A 14,918-nucleotide genomic window follows, 5' to 3' on the forward strand; every position below is an offset into this window, starting at 1 on the left:
GCTAAATTCCCAGCTCCGTGGTTATTTTTTAAAGTCTCAAACAGAAGAGTTTTTTTTTTGTTTTTTGTTTTTTTTAATATAGAGTCTTTTTCCAGGGGCAGTGATGCACATCTAGTAATTCCACCTTACCCGGAGGCTGAGGCAGGAGTATCACAAGTTGAAGACTGTACTAGGTCACTTAGTGAGTCTGTCTAAAAATAAAATTCAGGTGCTCGCTTCGGCAGCACATATACTAAAAAATTGGAACGATACAGAGAAGATTAGCATGGCCCCTGCGCAAGGATGACACGCAAATTCGTGAAGCGTTCCATATTTTTGGCCATTCTCCCAAAACTCTTATACAGATTCAATGCAATCCCAATAGAAATACCATCAACATACCTTATAGATCTAGAGAAATCACTCCTAAATTTCATCTGGAACCAGAAGAGACCTAGAATCGCAAAAGCAATTCTAAGCAGCAAAGACAAAGCAGGAGGCATCACAATCCCTGACTTGAAATTATACTACAAAGCAACAGTAGTAAAATCAACATGGTATTGGAATCAAAACAGAGCTGAAGATCAATGGAATAGGTTAGAAGATACAACCACAACTACAAACACACTCAACCACCTTATCTTCGATAAAGGAGCCAAGCAGGTTCACTGGAAGAACGACAGTCTCTTTAATAAATGGTGCTGGAAAAACTGGCTCTCCATTTGCCAAAAAACTAAAGCTAGACCCATGTCTATCACCATGTACTAAATTAAAATCTAAATGGGTCAAAGATCTGAATATTAAAACAGAAACGCTAAATCTATTGGAAGACAAATTGGGTAGAAACCTTGGAGACATAGGAGTAGGTAGAGAATTCATGAATAGGACTCAAACTGCACGGGAAATACTTCCCAGAATCAATAACTGGGACCACTTCTTATTAAAAAGTTTTTGCATGTCAAAAGAAATCTCCAGCATAGTGAAAAGAAAACCCACAAACTGGGAAAAGATTTTAGTGAACTCTCTCTCAGACAAGGGACTCTTGTCTAAAACATATAAAGAATTAAAAAAACTCAGACCTTCAAAATTCAAAGATCCAATCCAAAAATGGGCATCTGAGATGAATACGCACTTCTCAGATGAAGAAATGCAAATGGCAAATAAATACATGAAAAAATGCTCATCATCATTGGTCATTAGAGAAATGCAAATTAAAACCACACTGAGATACCATCTCACTCCTGAAAGAATGGCCAGGATCAAGAAAACCAACAACAACAAATGCTGGAGAGGCTGTGGGGAAAAAGGAACTCTCCTGCACTGTTGGTGGGAGTGTAGACTGGTACAGCCTTTGTGGAGATCTGTCTGGAGGTTTCTCAAAAAGTTGGGATTGGAAATCCCATTTATTCCAGCTATTCCACTTCTAGGCATATTCCCAGAAGAACTGAAAGCATCATACCACAGGGATATATGTGCACCTATGTTTATAGCAGCACAATTTGTAATCGCCAGATCTTGGAAACAACCCAAGTGTCCATCAACTGAGGAATGGATAAAAAAGTTGTGGTATTTCTATACAATGGAGTATTATTCAGCTATAAAGAAGGATCGCATTGAGATATTTATCAATAAATGGGCGCAGCTTGAGACCATACTCATAAGTGAAATAAATCAATCTCGCATGTATGAATACCGAATAGTTTCCCTAATGTAAGTAATGATTCAAATATATAAAAATATGTGATAATCATGATTCCCCATTATGTGGCCTTGAAGCCTTATAAAATTTTCACTTATTAATTAGAAAGGCTTTACTCTGGGCTTTTTGATATGGAAATATTTGAAGCTATAGTATATGAAGTTTTATCCAAATATTTTAAGGAAAAAGACAGACACTATGGTAACTACTATTCTTTAAAAAAAATTATTTAGCTATTTCTTATGTTTATTTTAATTAAGGGAAAAACTTAAAAAATTAGGATATATAGTAGTAACTCTTTTTGATCTCCTATTAACTTGTTTTGAAGTCCTGTAATACTCCCAAGATCTTGTTTTGACTGATTAGACTCTGTTCCATTCTGTGCGATAGTATCAAGTTTGAGGGTATAGGCAACTAATTTGAAGGCAATAAGATTCACAAAGATGCCCATTCTGGTTTGACTATTGTCTCCTTTGGAAGTCCTGTAATGTTCACAATGCCTAAGTTTTATTGGTCTTGTTCTCCACTGTTTTGTCCGGCTTTATAATATCTAATGAGATGGACAATTCCTTTTAAGGAAACAAGAGACAATGTTGATAACCATTGTTGATGACCTTGTACTCTGTTCTACATCATGTGCTATGTCTATCCTTGGTTTGGACTTACAGCTTTGTTTTGCCATATTTGACTTTATTCTCTCCCCCCCAAGACAGTAATGAGAACTGAGGAGTAATAAAATCCAAAATGTATAAATTTTGTTATAAAAAAGAGAGGGAGGGGAAAAAAAAAGAGCTCTAACGGATATAACAACAAGTGTGTTTAGGGATGTTAAATAGCTGACTATATTAATGTTTTTGGATCATTGAACACAGCTGTTTGCAGTCTCTCCGTTTGAATGTCTACTTTGTATTCTTTGATACTGTGATTTGAGCAACTATTTCCAAGATGATATTATGTAATCTATTAACAGGTGATTTCTTACTGTTATGTTTTTTTTTTGTAGTTATGTATTATGTGTAACCTTACACTGCTTTGTTTTGTTTTGTGTTTTTCTCTTTTTCCTCTTAAATAAAAAAAAAATAAATAAAATAAAAATAAAATTCAGAATGAGTTGGTGATGTAGCTCAGTGGTAGCGCATCCCTGGGGTCGGTCCCCAGCACCAGGAAAAAAAAAATATCTTTCACAAGAAATACTGCTTCACTGAGCCTTTAAGTATTTTCCTAGTCCATCCAAAAGGAAATTACACCATTGAGCTCTTCTACTGCTCTTTTGGAAGCTATCTTTTTTCTGCATTTTCTTCTCATGGGTTCAATTCTGTAGTGTTGGTAGCCTCAGATGCATAAGATAGGTCCTTGTTCTGAAACTCACGACACCTATTTTATAATAGCAAGGGTGAATGGTGAAATTAGGAAAACTGCTAATCACGATAACATGACATCTTCAGTACTTACCATCGCACATACAATGGAGAATGACATTCAAATGATTGACAATTTGACAAAAACTTTCACTAAGCACCTGCTTATGCCAAACGATGGGGGTAGGAGCAATGGACAATGTAGAGAATTCACGGTCTCATTCTGTTCTGAAACTTTCTTGCTCCTAGTCTTTCTTCTTCTTCTTTTTTTGTTTTTTGGTACTGAGGATCGAACTCACAACCTCGCACTTGTCAGGTAGGCGCTTAGGCCGCTGTGCTAAATCTCCAGCCCTTGCTCCTAGTCTTTATACGTTTGAGAAGTGAAGATGGCAAGATATCAAAGACAAAGAGCTAGGGAAAATTTTTCTAGAATTACACATCCTACTCCCTCCTTCCATGTAAAATTTATGTTGATGTAACAATGATGTAAAATAGTAAAGTTCCTGAGGTAATTTTAAAAAGGAGAGTGGAAATCACTTAGCAGGCAAAGAATGCATAGAATGGGTAGAACCCGCTGTTATTGTATCGCAAAATTTCAAGTGATAAAAACATTAACCTAGGTGTTGTAAGCCCTGGAAGAGATTGAGGCATAATTGCCCAGACAACCCTACTGAAGTTAAAATGAATGGAGGTCTCAGTATCTACAGATGTACCGGCCTAATGGAATTTTATAATACATCTTTCCTATCACAATAACATTATTTTGTATATCAGCATTATCTACTTTTTTATTTCAAAGGATAAATATCCTGCTGCAATCCACGAATGCACCTTTCGTTAGTTTACTGTTGAAACAAATCCTCTGGAGCAATTCTAACAACCAGACTATGTAATATCAAAACACATTCTCACAGCCAGCACGCTATTAATGGACGTAAAAGGCGGAAACAGTCTCTTCTTCACCTCTGGCAGAGGGGTGCTTGCAGTGAAAACCTTTGCCCACCGCGATCTGCTGCGGCGGCCCGCCCGAAATACTGCTTCACTGAGCCTTTAAGTATTTTCCTAGTCCATCCTAGTCCATCGATGGTAAGTACCCCCGCGTGCAGGTGCGGGAGGCGAAGAAGCAACGCACCTGGCGCGCCACCTCGAGGGGTGCAGACCAACTGCTCCCTCCACAGGGGCAATTCTATCAAAGCGACGCTTTGTTACAGTTGAATGACTGTTCCTCCTTCCATGTGCCGCCTGCTAGACAACCCTACAATCGGAAACGGATTTAGTAAAAGCGTGCACACACAGTGGAAAAACCCGAACGCATCTCGAGATCACTAGGTCAGGACTACCAAGCAAAGAACAAAGTGCTTAATAACACCAAAGTGTGTTTACAGTGCACAGTATCAACGCTGGCAGCGTTTTAAAATCGCCCATCCTTTATCCGAAAAGTTACAGAGCTATACTAGTTCTGAGCCGAAGTCTCGGCCCGCAGACGCGGAGAACGCCCAGAGCGGTGCAGCGCCCGCGCAGCGGCTTCTTGACGCGTCCCGCGGCGCGCCTGGGAGGCTGCGTGCGCGCGGATGGGGCGGGGCGGGGGAGGAGCCTGCGCGTGCGCGCGCACAGGGCTGGGGGCGGAGCCCGGCGGGAAGGGTGGCGGTGTGCGTGCGGGCTAGTGCGCGCGGGGCCGTCGGGTCGGCAGGGGGCGCTGCGCACCCACGCCGCGATCCGCCTGCCCCCGGGTGCTGTCCGCCGCGGTTCGATTGGAGCAGCCGCCGAGGAGCGCTTGGCGCCATTTTGAAGCGGAGAGGAGGAGGAACGGCCGGGCTGGCTGCGGAAGGGGAGGGGGGGAGGAGGCGATTGGATGCGGCGGCGGCGGCGGATCCCGGAGAGCAGCGGAGTGAGAGGAGTAGCGAGTCGGGCACCCGGAGGTAGGAACCAGTTCACTTAACGGAAAGGAAATGTCTCTCCTTGCTGGTCGCTGCGCTCCATTTTTCAGCGGCGGGTGCCGCTGTGTGTGTGTCCGTGTGTGGCGGGGCTGAAGCGCCGCCTGCCCGCTGGCCGGCCGGCCGAGCCTCGCCTCCCGCTTCGGGGGCTGCACGGCCGCTGCCCGGCGGCGGCCCAGGGTGGGGGCGCGGGCGGGCTGCGCGGTGGGGGCGGGGAGGGCCCCCGCGGCCGGGGCGCGGCTCCACGCCGCTGCTGAGGGAAATTAAACTTGCCGCCCTGCTCGCGGCCCGGGCGCCCGCGGCGGCGGGTGGTGACCTTGCGCGCGGCCGGGGGTCCCGGCGGCCCCGCACCCGCGCCCTGCGCCGCGGCACCCCTCCCCTCCCCCGCCCCGGCGGGCGCTGTTTCCCGGGCGGCAGGCGGGCGGCGCGGCGCTCCTGTTGAATCCTCCCGCTGGCGCGTTTCCCCCTTCCGGGCGCGGGGCGCGTGGGTAGTGCGGGTCGGGGCTGCAGGCGCCCTCGCCCCCTTTGCGGGGTCCCCGCCGTCGCCCCGGCCTCCGCTCCGTACGGGGACGCGGGCTGAGGCAGTGACATTTTTACCTTGCTGCTCGCCAGCCGCGGGAGATAACGCGCGCTAAGCTTGCCCGTTACCGGGGCTGGGGGAACCGAGGACCTAGTTGAGGAAGAGCCCATTGCTGGCCCGCTGACTCCTCTCTGGTCACTGTTGGGTTTAGCTTTTCTTTAGCGCCGAGCGGCTGTGAATGTGGGGTGGAGAGTTCACCTTCCTGCACCGTTATCCCATTGACAGTTTAAAAGTTTTCTGTCTGGAGGAGAGTCTTGTTGGTGGCTGCCTTGGCTTCTTGGAAAGCCGCCTCTGAGTTGCCCGACAGTCGCTAGAGGGAATGAATCAGCCCTGAAGGCAGCACCTCTTCACTCCCTGCTACTTTGTTCTCTCTCGCGGACCGTGTGCGCTTGGGGAAGGGTTCCAAAGAGCTGTTAAGTCCTTTAGGCTCCTCACACGTCTTAGCCACCCTCACTAACCCAAGCAAGAGTTAACCTTTTTTAAAATTTGTATTTTATTTTATTTATTTTTTTAATGACGAAGAGCGCTCCTTTCACGCTTGCGGTGATGAATGGCTGTGGTGTCCGAGTGGTGACTCTACCCTGTTTATTAGTTTTGGAAGCTGAGTATGTAACCTTTCATTTCGAAGGTTGTTTTGCGGTCTTGAGAGAGTTGGGAAGTTCTGTGTGTCTTCTAATAACGTCTTAAAACTTAAGCGTGTTTATATTTAATGAGGCGATAAGTATTTAAATCCTTAATGGCAATAGAATCATTGTGTGTTCTCACCACATGTAGATACAATTCCCCTGTTAAATATAGTTAATATAGTTAGAAGCACACATACATGGGCCTCCAAGGATACATCTTTGTAGGACACATATAAGATTTTTAGGGGCAGTAAACAAGTTTTGGTGTACAATTTTTGTGGAACAGTCTTGTATCTCATGTTGATAGCAGAAGACCCAATTAAAATTAATAGTGGTGAATTTGTAAGTCAGAATATTATTTCTTAGAAATAAAATTTGTGTAAACGTACAAATATATAGGAAAATGCACTTGAAATTTTTTTTATTACTGAGGCAATTACTTGCTTTCTTTTTCGAATGGTTTAAAAATGTTTCCTCTTACGTGGGTTTTACTTGGAGTGTATTTTAAATGAGAAGATAGTGCTTGTTTTGGCTTTTGTGTCTTAAAAGAACTTTTTCCTTTTGGTTGAAGTTGATTCTCGTGTTAACTTTGCTTTTACAACAGCGTTTGTTAACCTTTCTTGTCACTGTATTCCTCTTTGGTAATTTTTTGAAGATATGTGGTGACAGTGATTTCCAAGGTTCTGTGGAGTTGCATGTTGGGTAGAAGTTGGCTTTATGGTAAATTTATTAAACCTAAATAAAGTGGTACTCTATTAGGGATTGTCCTGGTAAGGAATGATGTGATAACATATTTCCAGAATTTTATGAGGAAGAGAATGTTTTGCTAGGCTATGCCTTTTCTGTTTATTCTCTGGCAAATTTTTCTTTCTGGTCCTGAAAATGGAACTCACAATCTTCCACTTGCCAGGCAGGCCCTGTACCGCTGAGCTATATCCCCAGCCCTCAGCTTGGCAAATTTTAGACTACTACCTTTAGTATTCTCAGTGCTACTTTTTTTTTTTTTTTTTAAATCGGGCGTTGAACTCACGACCTTGCCCATGCCATGCAGGTGCTTGTGCCACTGAGCTATATCTCCGGCCATATTTTTTCATCATGTTTGCTTATAACTAGGAGAGCTCACTTTGATTTGGTGTATGAACTCTTGGATATTTGCAATTTATATTAGAATAAATTTGTTAGTATTGGAGAGCTACAAGAATACTTAAGGATGCTCTCCAGCTTTCTTTTGAGAAATTAGGTTCAGATTATAATTTAATTGATATCCAAAGTCACAGTCCTATTCATATGGTGCAATTGGGGACAAGCCCTTAGATCTCCTGGAAGCTCCAAAATTTCTTGTGGTCTGTGTTGTTTAGCATTGTGAGACAACACTGTTTTCTATCCTCTTCTACCTTACCTGTTTTTTTTAATCCCCTTCTTACCTTTTTATCATTCAATGAAGAAGTAAATCTTAAGAGTTTTTCGGTATAGTTTTAGTATTTTCTACACAGGATTTAGTCCATTTAAGTTGTCTCAGAAGATAACCTCTTGTCTTTGTTTTCTGGAGCTGCTTGCTATTTCATTGTGCAAGCAGCACCTAACATGACATTTATTTGTTCTTTGTGAAATTTGTAAGCCACAGTAATTTGGAAAAGTTAGTATGAAGTTTATTTTGTTATATGCTAGAGTGTATGTTACACAAGTCTCCATTGGCTATACAAGTCATTTGTCGCTTCCATTTACAATAGGTATTTTATTTGGTTTGTGTGTTTCTGCTTGAGAATGTTAAAAAAATTCCCCAAATAGTTTTAAAATAAAACTACTAGTTTCTTAGATAATGTGTTTATGTTTTAACCTTGGCAAATTTTAAGAAGCTTCCAAGTGGTTGCAGTTTGATTCTGACCTTTTCCTCACTGTTGTGATAGGAGTTACCTGATTTTAACCATTTCTTGCAATACTAGAAGCATGTTTTATTTGTTCTCACTAATTAGTTGAGAATTAAGACTATGTTTGCTGTTGAAACTGTAATTGGCATTTATTCTATTCTCATGAGTGTTTATGCAGTGAGAAAAGTCACAATGATAAAATTCAAATAAATAATACTTAATTATTTAAACTTTAAATCCACTTATGAGATATTTAATGATCCATAATAGTTACTGTGCTAATAATTAGAAATTAATAGTAAGCAGTAATAAGACATTCTTGGCTTAGCAGTGTGAAAGAAAGACTGATTTTAGGTATCTTTGGGTCTAGAGTACTTTGTTGCTTTGTTGTCTTTGACAGAGATTGCAGTGAACTGATTCAGTGAAAAGAAATACTAAGCTTTCATATATGCGTGGTACCAGGGACGATAGAATAAACAGGATTGAGATACTCTGATCTCTAGAAGTGTAAGTAGTTGTTGGTGACCTGTACCAAAGTGGTGAGAGCTGAGCAGAACAGAGAAAAATAGGATTCCTGCTGTTAATTGGTTCTGAAAGGGCAAGCTTTCTTTTCCAGTGACACTTGAGGTTGCTGTTTATGAGGAAAAATAAAATTAGCCAAGACTAGACAGACAACTGATCGATAACTGATCCATAACCATAACTATTGCCTCTCTCTTTGGTCTTTTTTGTTTTTTATCGGTACCAGGGATCGAACTCACAACCGCACACTTGCAAGGAAGGCGCTTATGCCGCTGAGCTAAATCCCCAGCCCCTCTCTTTGAGAGAATGGTTAGGGACCTGAGAGTTTGTGGTTCCCTGGTAGTAGTATGGGAATTTTTTTTTGTATTTTTATAGAAGTGATTTTAAAAAAAGTGAAGAGATGATAAAGGAAAGCTCCATATTGCAAAATGTATCCCTTACTAACTGAAGTTCTATCTAGCAATTTCTTTTAGCCTTTAGATATAGGACAGATTGGGGGAAGGGAGTTGATACTCAGTGTAGTCAAGGTTGGGGGAAATACAATACTTACAGAATTAGAATATTTTTAAGTTAAAAGTTATACATGTATAGCAAAAAACCAAATTTCGATAGCAAAAAAGTGAGAATACAAGTTAATTTTTTCTTTCTCCCAAAAGGTACTTCACTACTAATAAATTCCAGAATTTTACTTTAAAAATCATACGAATAGTACTGCATTATACTGTTATGTTGTATTGCAATTTGCTTTTTTCCTTAATACAATTTACTTTTTTCCTTACATTTACAGTTCTTTTCACAGTAGCACACGTATATCAACAACGTTAAAAAGTGATTAGAGTATTTATTATAAGCGAGTACCATAAGTGGTATTAAGTTGTAAAAGGTTACACAAACCGCCAATGCATGTGTGCTGCATATTTATTCACCATTATTGGACTTTATTAAGTTTTGTACTTTTTGCCAGTTTGATATTGGAAGTTTGTCTTGAGTTCATTAAAAAAAAAAAAAACTCTCCTTTTTTTTCCTGTTTTTTTTTTTTTTTTTTTTTTTGTCTTTTTCCTTTTTATCGGTACCGGGGATCGAACTCACGACTGCCTGCTTGCAAGGCAGGCGCTTATGCCGCTGAGCTAAATCCCCAGCCCCTTTCCTGTTTTTTTTTTGGGGGGGGTACAGAAGATTGAGTTTACAACCTCAGGTTGTTTGAGCTAATTCCCCAGCGGGTTTTTTTTTTTTTTTTTTTGGAGACAGAATCTTGTGCAGTTTGGGCTGGCCTTGTGCCCACTTTGTAGCCTAGGCTGGTCTCAAACTCATGACAGTCCTCCTGCCTCAGCCTGCTGAGTGCACCACCAGCCCCGGCTGAGTTCACATTTTTTTTTTTTTTTTTTTATTAGGAATAAGGGTAAACATTTGTTTATGTGCTTGTTGAAGAGAGATTACTCAAAGCACATCCTGTAATTCCAGTACTAGTCTAGTTTACTTGGTGAAACTTCCCACCCCTCTGCATCTCTAGTCCATACCTAAGTGCTAAGATTGGCCAGAAGAGATGGAACTTTTGAAGAGGAGTAAAGTTTTGGAGCTAGTGACAGTTGAGGAGGTTCAGTACTCTAAATGGAGAGGCTACTGTACTAGGCTTTGACTTACACCTTGAATTGGTGTTCACACAATTTGAAAAACAGGCAGAACCCTTGGAAAAGGAGATTTGAGAGTCAGAACAGGTAAAATTTTGCATAGGGTCAGCTCTGCTTGTGTTACTTGTTCTTCTGTCATTCTACCATCTTCAAGGATTATTTCATTTTGTACTGTCATTTGGTTTGCTTCTCTCTCCTAGTGTGGAAGTAGTAACCTGGACTTTATTCAGTTTCTTAGATTTGATTGCTTAGTTTTTCTTATAAGAAAAATGGACTTTCTTCTTTGTTTCTTTCTGATTTTCCTTTAAACCAGTTAAAGAGAACAGTTTATTTCTAGCATCCATTTACTTTGTTTCCTAATTTTTAATAGTACCATACTGTGGGTGTTATTCTGAGCCCTTGAGTGCTGAAGTTTACAGAAAACTCGAGATGTTGGTATTGTTGCATAGCTTTGTTTCTGTTTAATTTATTTATGCTGTGTACTCCCTGCCAAGCTTCATTTTTTAAAAAGTGGAATGAGTAAATCTTAGTAGTTTTGGGAGCTGATTCGTTTAACAAACTCTGGTCTGTTTCCAGGTATTATGTATATTTGTTATCAATGGGCTGGCCGTTTTGTCATCTTTATCCCATTCTAGGTCACTGGTTCTCAGATGGATGATTTTGAAACTCCACTCCCAAATCTAAGAAATTTGGTATTGGGTGGAGGCATTTTAGCTGTTTCAAGGTGAGGAGAGGTGTATGTGTATAGGGGGTTGTCTACTTCAGTCTAGTGGGTAGAGGCCAGGCGTGGAGGCTGCTGAACATCCTACACCACAACAAAAGTTTACCAGGTCCAAAATGTCAATTGAGCTAATGTTGAGAGGCCCTTATCTAGACAGAACTGGTCCCAGCTCAACTGAATTAGGTGTGCCCACCAGTTTTGATCATAACAATCAAGCAGTAGTAATGTTTCATGTAGCCAGGTATGGTGGTGCATGCCTGCAATCCCAGTGTTTGGGAAGCTGAGACAGGAGGATTGCTGTGAGTTTGAGGCCAGTGTGGGCTACAGATGAGTTCAAGACCAGCCTTAACTACGTAGAGAGACACTATCTCAAAGAAAAAAAAGTTAGTCTTACGCTGTTACTCTTGAGCACGCTTACTCTCCTCTTAGTGTCTCTTACTGTTCTTTTCAACTTTGCATTTTCTCCCTGTAGCCTTATAACATGGCATGATTAAATCAGGTCTTTTTTGTCTTAGTTGGAACTTGGAAGGTCAGTAGCATTTACCATTTGAACCTTGATAGGTATACACTTAAGCATTGGATATGGGGCTGGGGGTTTAGCTCAGCAGAGTAAGTGCCTGCTTGGCAAATGCCGAGGTCATGAGTTCAAACTCTAGCACCAAACAAACAAACAAGAAGCATTGGATATGGTGCTTGGTGAATGATTTTTTTTTTTTTTTTTTTTTGGTACCAGGGATCGTACTCATGATGCAGGCACTTATGCTGGGAGCTAAATCCCTAGCCTGAAGTCTTTTTTTTGTTTTGTTTTTGTCTTTTTCTTTTTTATCGGTACCGGGGATCAAACTCACGACTGCCTGCTTGCAAAGCAGGTGCTTATGCTGCTGAGCTAAATCCCCAGCCCCAAGCCTGAAGTCTTTTAAGGAAGGTAAAGAGCATATAGAATTAGAAGTCAAGGCTGCTTGGGTTTTTATCCTGTTGCCATCACTGACCGACTATGTCATCATGGGCTAGTGCCTAATTTTGCCAAGCCTCAGTTTCTTAATTAAGAATAGCAGATTTCTTAATTGAGAGTAACAGCAGATAGCTTATTTTAAAAAACAGGTTTACTGAGACATAGTTCACATACCATACAAATTACCCATTGAGAAAGTATACAGTTTATTTTTCAGTATATTCACAGGTTTGTGTAATCATCATCACAGTCTGATTTTTTGAAACTTTGTAGTCTTTTGGAAAAAGTCCCCAAACCACCGGTTGTTAATTGCCCATTACTGCTTATTTCATTAGTTTTTGGAATAAGCCAGCACCAATACTTAGTTCAGCTTTGTGTCAAAATGTGTATATTTGGGGTTAAAAAAAAAAAAGAATTTACTCTTTGTGAGGAGACTGGGGCAAAATTTATTTATACCATTTCAGAGAAAGCAAAAATGGGATAATTATTTCTTGAATGGAGTTTGTGTTTTTATACTATGCATAAAAATTGTGCTCAGTGCTGAGTAGAGTTATAAAGATGAAAAATACTAAAAAAAGATGAAAAATACTTCTTCAATCAGTAGATGTATATTGAAGCAGGAAGAAAGGCAGAAAAAAATTATACAATAAGGCAGAATATGGCTAGTGCTTTCATCAAAGACAGTATTTGAAATTAGAAATTTGAGAAAAGATTAATTATGTTACTCAGAGAGTAGACGAACTCTGAAAACTTTCTTGAAAGACTCATTTGGCTAAATCTTAGATGTTTGAGAATTGGGAATTTAGGCTCCAATGAAGAGTGCTTGAAGATATGCTAAGGTCTTAAATTTCTTGTTTCGTTTCCTCATGCCCCTACCCCTCCCCTACCCCTACCCCTTCCCCTGCCCCTGATGGTTGCCTCTAGATTACTTTGACTTACTTAGTCACTTGTTTTTCTTTTTTATTTTTTTAAAATGTACTTTTTTTGTATCTGGGATTGAACTCATAACCTTGTGCTTGCCAGCAGGCACTTATGCCGCTGAGCTAAATCATTCCTAGCCCAATCACTTACCTTTCTAGCTTTTTAAAAAAATTTTTATTTTTTTATCGGTACTGGGGACCGAACTCACGACCACCTGCTTGCAAGGCAGGTGCTTATGCCGTTAAGCTAAATGGTAGATTAGGGACGTAAGTCCATTATTTCACTCCTGAGACTGGTGTCATATATATAGATACTGCCAGCAGAGCCATTAAGGCAACCAAAAGATTTTCAGAGGTTGGTGGAATTCCCTTTTGGTGACTATATCTCTCGCCTCATGAATTGTTATTTGGATGTCATTTTACTGGGTCTCTTGGTCTCTTGGGGGAGCTAGACTTCGATTTTCTGATTGATAAGCAGGTCTCTCTGGGCCCAGGTTGTCAGAGCCATCACATAAGGTTGTCTCCAGCATTGGTTGTGTCTCTCACCAATGTTGTGTATTTCTTGTGGGTCTTTCACCTGTTAAGACATAAGCATAATCTTACTTCCATGTTATTAGATATATTAGTCCTTTAAAGTTTAAATTATGCATGGAAAAGGCAAAATATAGTCTATCTGTGGGGAAAACAGGAATGTTAAAAAAGCAATCTTTTAAATCAATTATGATGAGAGGCCAGTCTCTGGGAATTGCAGTTGGATTTGGCAGTCCTGGTTGCAGCACCCCATAGCTCAAGTATTCATAGCTCTTAAATCTTGTAACAAATTTTTATTTACCTGACTTTTTCTTGAATAACAAAAACAGGAGTATTTTAAGGGGTGAGCTTTCTAAATATCCTAGCTATAATTGTTTTTCAACCAATTTGTGTAATTGAGTTAACTTCTCCTTTTTAAGGGGCCATTGATCTACCCAAACAGGCTCCTTGGTTTTCCATTGTAAAGATAGAGCTGTGGTGGGGGGAAAGCATCAATGGCCTTTGTCAAAAAAACCTACTGATACCCGATACAATGCCTGTCCTTTTTAGTTGTAATCTGAACAGGCTGTTTGATTCCCTGTAATTTTTTTTCCTAGTTCTTTGTCGTTTTGATATCCCATTTTAATCATCATTTTCTTAATTTTAGTGTCTGAATGTATTTGTTCAGTTTCCAAATTGGAACTTGTTTGTTTGGTTTTAAAGTCAGAATCACTAGTCAGCATTCATTTCCACTTTTGTAACAAATCTCTTCCCCACAAGTTAAGTAGAATAGATGCCACATAAGGCAAAAGGAAACTTTTCTGTTGGTCTGGTCCCTCACAAGGCAAAAGTGAGGCACTTTGTAACACATGCTGAGGGGTTCCCAGTCCAGTAAGAGGAGCCCTTTGTGTTGGCCAAGTGGTAGACTATTGTTCTAATGCCATTACAGACATGTTTGTACCAATTTCTATTAGACCTTTAAGGTATTTTCCAGTAATCTTTATAAAACTCATAGGCCTAGTTTTAGTCACTTCCTGTGTAAAATAAATTTTGTTTTGTAGTCCTGCTCAGAGGGTCTTGCTCCTTACTGAGCTGTCTATACTTAACAAAAGAAGGTTTCTCTACAGGTATCAAAATCAATTATGCCACATAGTCTCCCTGTTCAAAAACCCAGAAATCCATAGCACATGTAAGAACTAGGATTTCATCTCTACAATCACTGTCAATCACACTAGGCCCAGTAGTTTCCTTTTAAATTTAGATCAGCCTTTCCCAGTACAAGACTAACTGTCTCTTCAGGTGGGAGACCCCAAATTCCTGTAGGAATTGGGGTAGGCTGGTCACCTCCAATGAGAGTGACTCTGCAAGCTGCAGGAATATCTACTCCTGCACTTCTGAATCATTTCCCTGGTGAGTTAGTTAACATCTCTCTGGGGAGCCATCTTTGATGCTGTTCTTAAGTTTGCTGGTGAGTTTGCACTGGGTAAAGTTGACTGGCATTTTGACTCACAGGCCTTGCCTCCTCTATTGTTCTGCCAGCCTGAGGAAAGGCCCTCATCTCGTTTTTTTGGTGAAGGTATACCATCCTTATGGAATTTAGAATAACAATATTTGGCCCCAG

The 14,918-nt window shown here is 40.7% G+C and overlaps 1 protein-coding gene and 1 non-coding gene across 6 annotated transcripts in view; both read left to right on the forward strand.

Moving 5' to 3' along the window:
- The first annotated feature begins 208 nt into the window (after positions 1-208).
- On the forward strand, positions 209-317 carry LOC111753771 (U6 spliceosomal RNA). Its single transcript, XR_002788556.1, has one exon. It is a non-coding gene; the product is annotated as a U6 spliceosomal RNA (small nuclear RNA).
- Positions 318-4,823: 4,506 nt separating this feature from the next.
- The window catches only part of Pds5b (PDS5 cohesin associated factor B), a 212,360-nt gene continuing 202,265 nt past the window's right edge, over positions 4,824-14,918 (forward strand). For 4 of the 5 annotated variants that reach the window (XM_063232615.1, XM_063232616.1, XM_063232619.1 and 1 more), the window contains exon 1: positions 4,825-4,955. The gene's annotated coding sequence lies outside the window, so the exon portion shown is untranslated. Of the gene's footprint in view, positions 4,956-14,918 lie in introns of all 5 variants that reach the window. The other variant, XM_063232617.1, reaches the window with a different exon arrangement.

Source organism: Cavia porcellus, unplaced genomic scaffold (genome assembly GCF_034190915.1).
Source record: "Cavia porcellus strain 051 isolate PalLab524CR breed Dunkin Hartley unplaced genomic scaffold, mCavPor4.1 scaffold_21, whole genome shotgun sequence".
In the NCBI taxonomy this organism is placed as follows: Eukaryota; Metazoa; Chordata; class Mammalia; order Rodentia; family Caviidae; genus Cavia; species Cavia porcellus.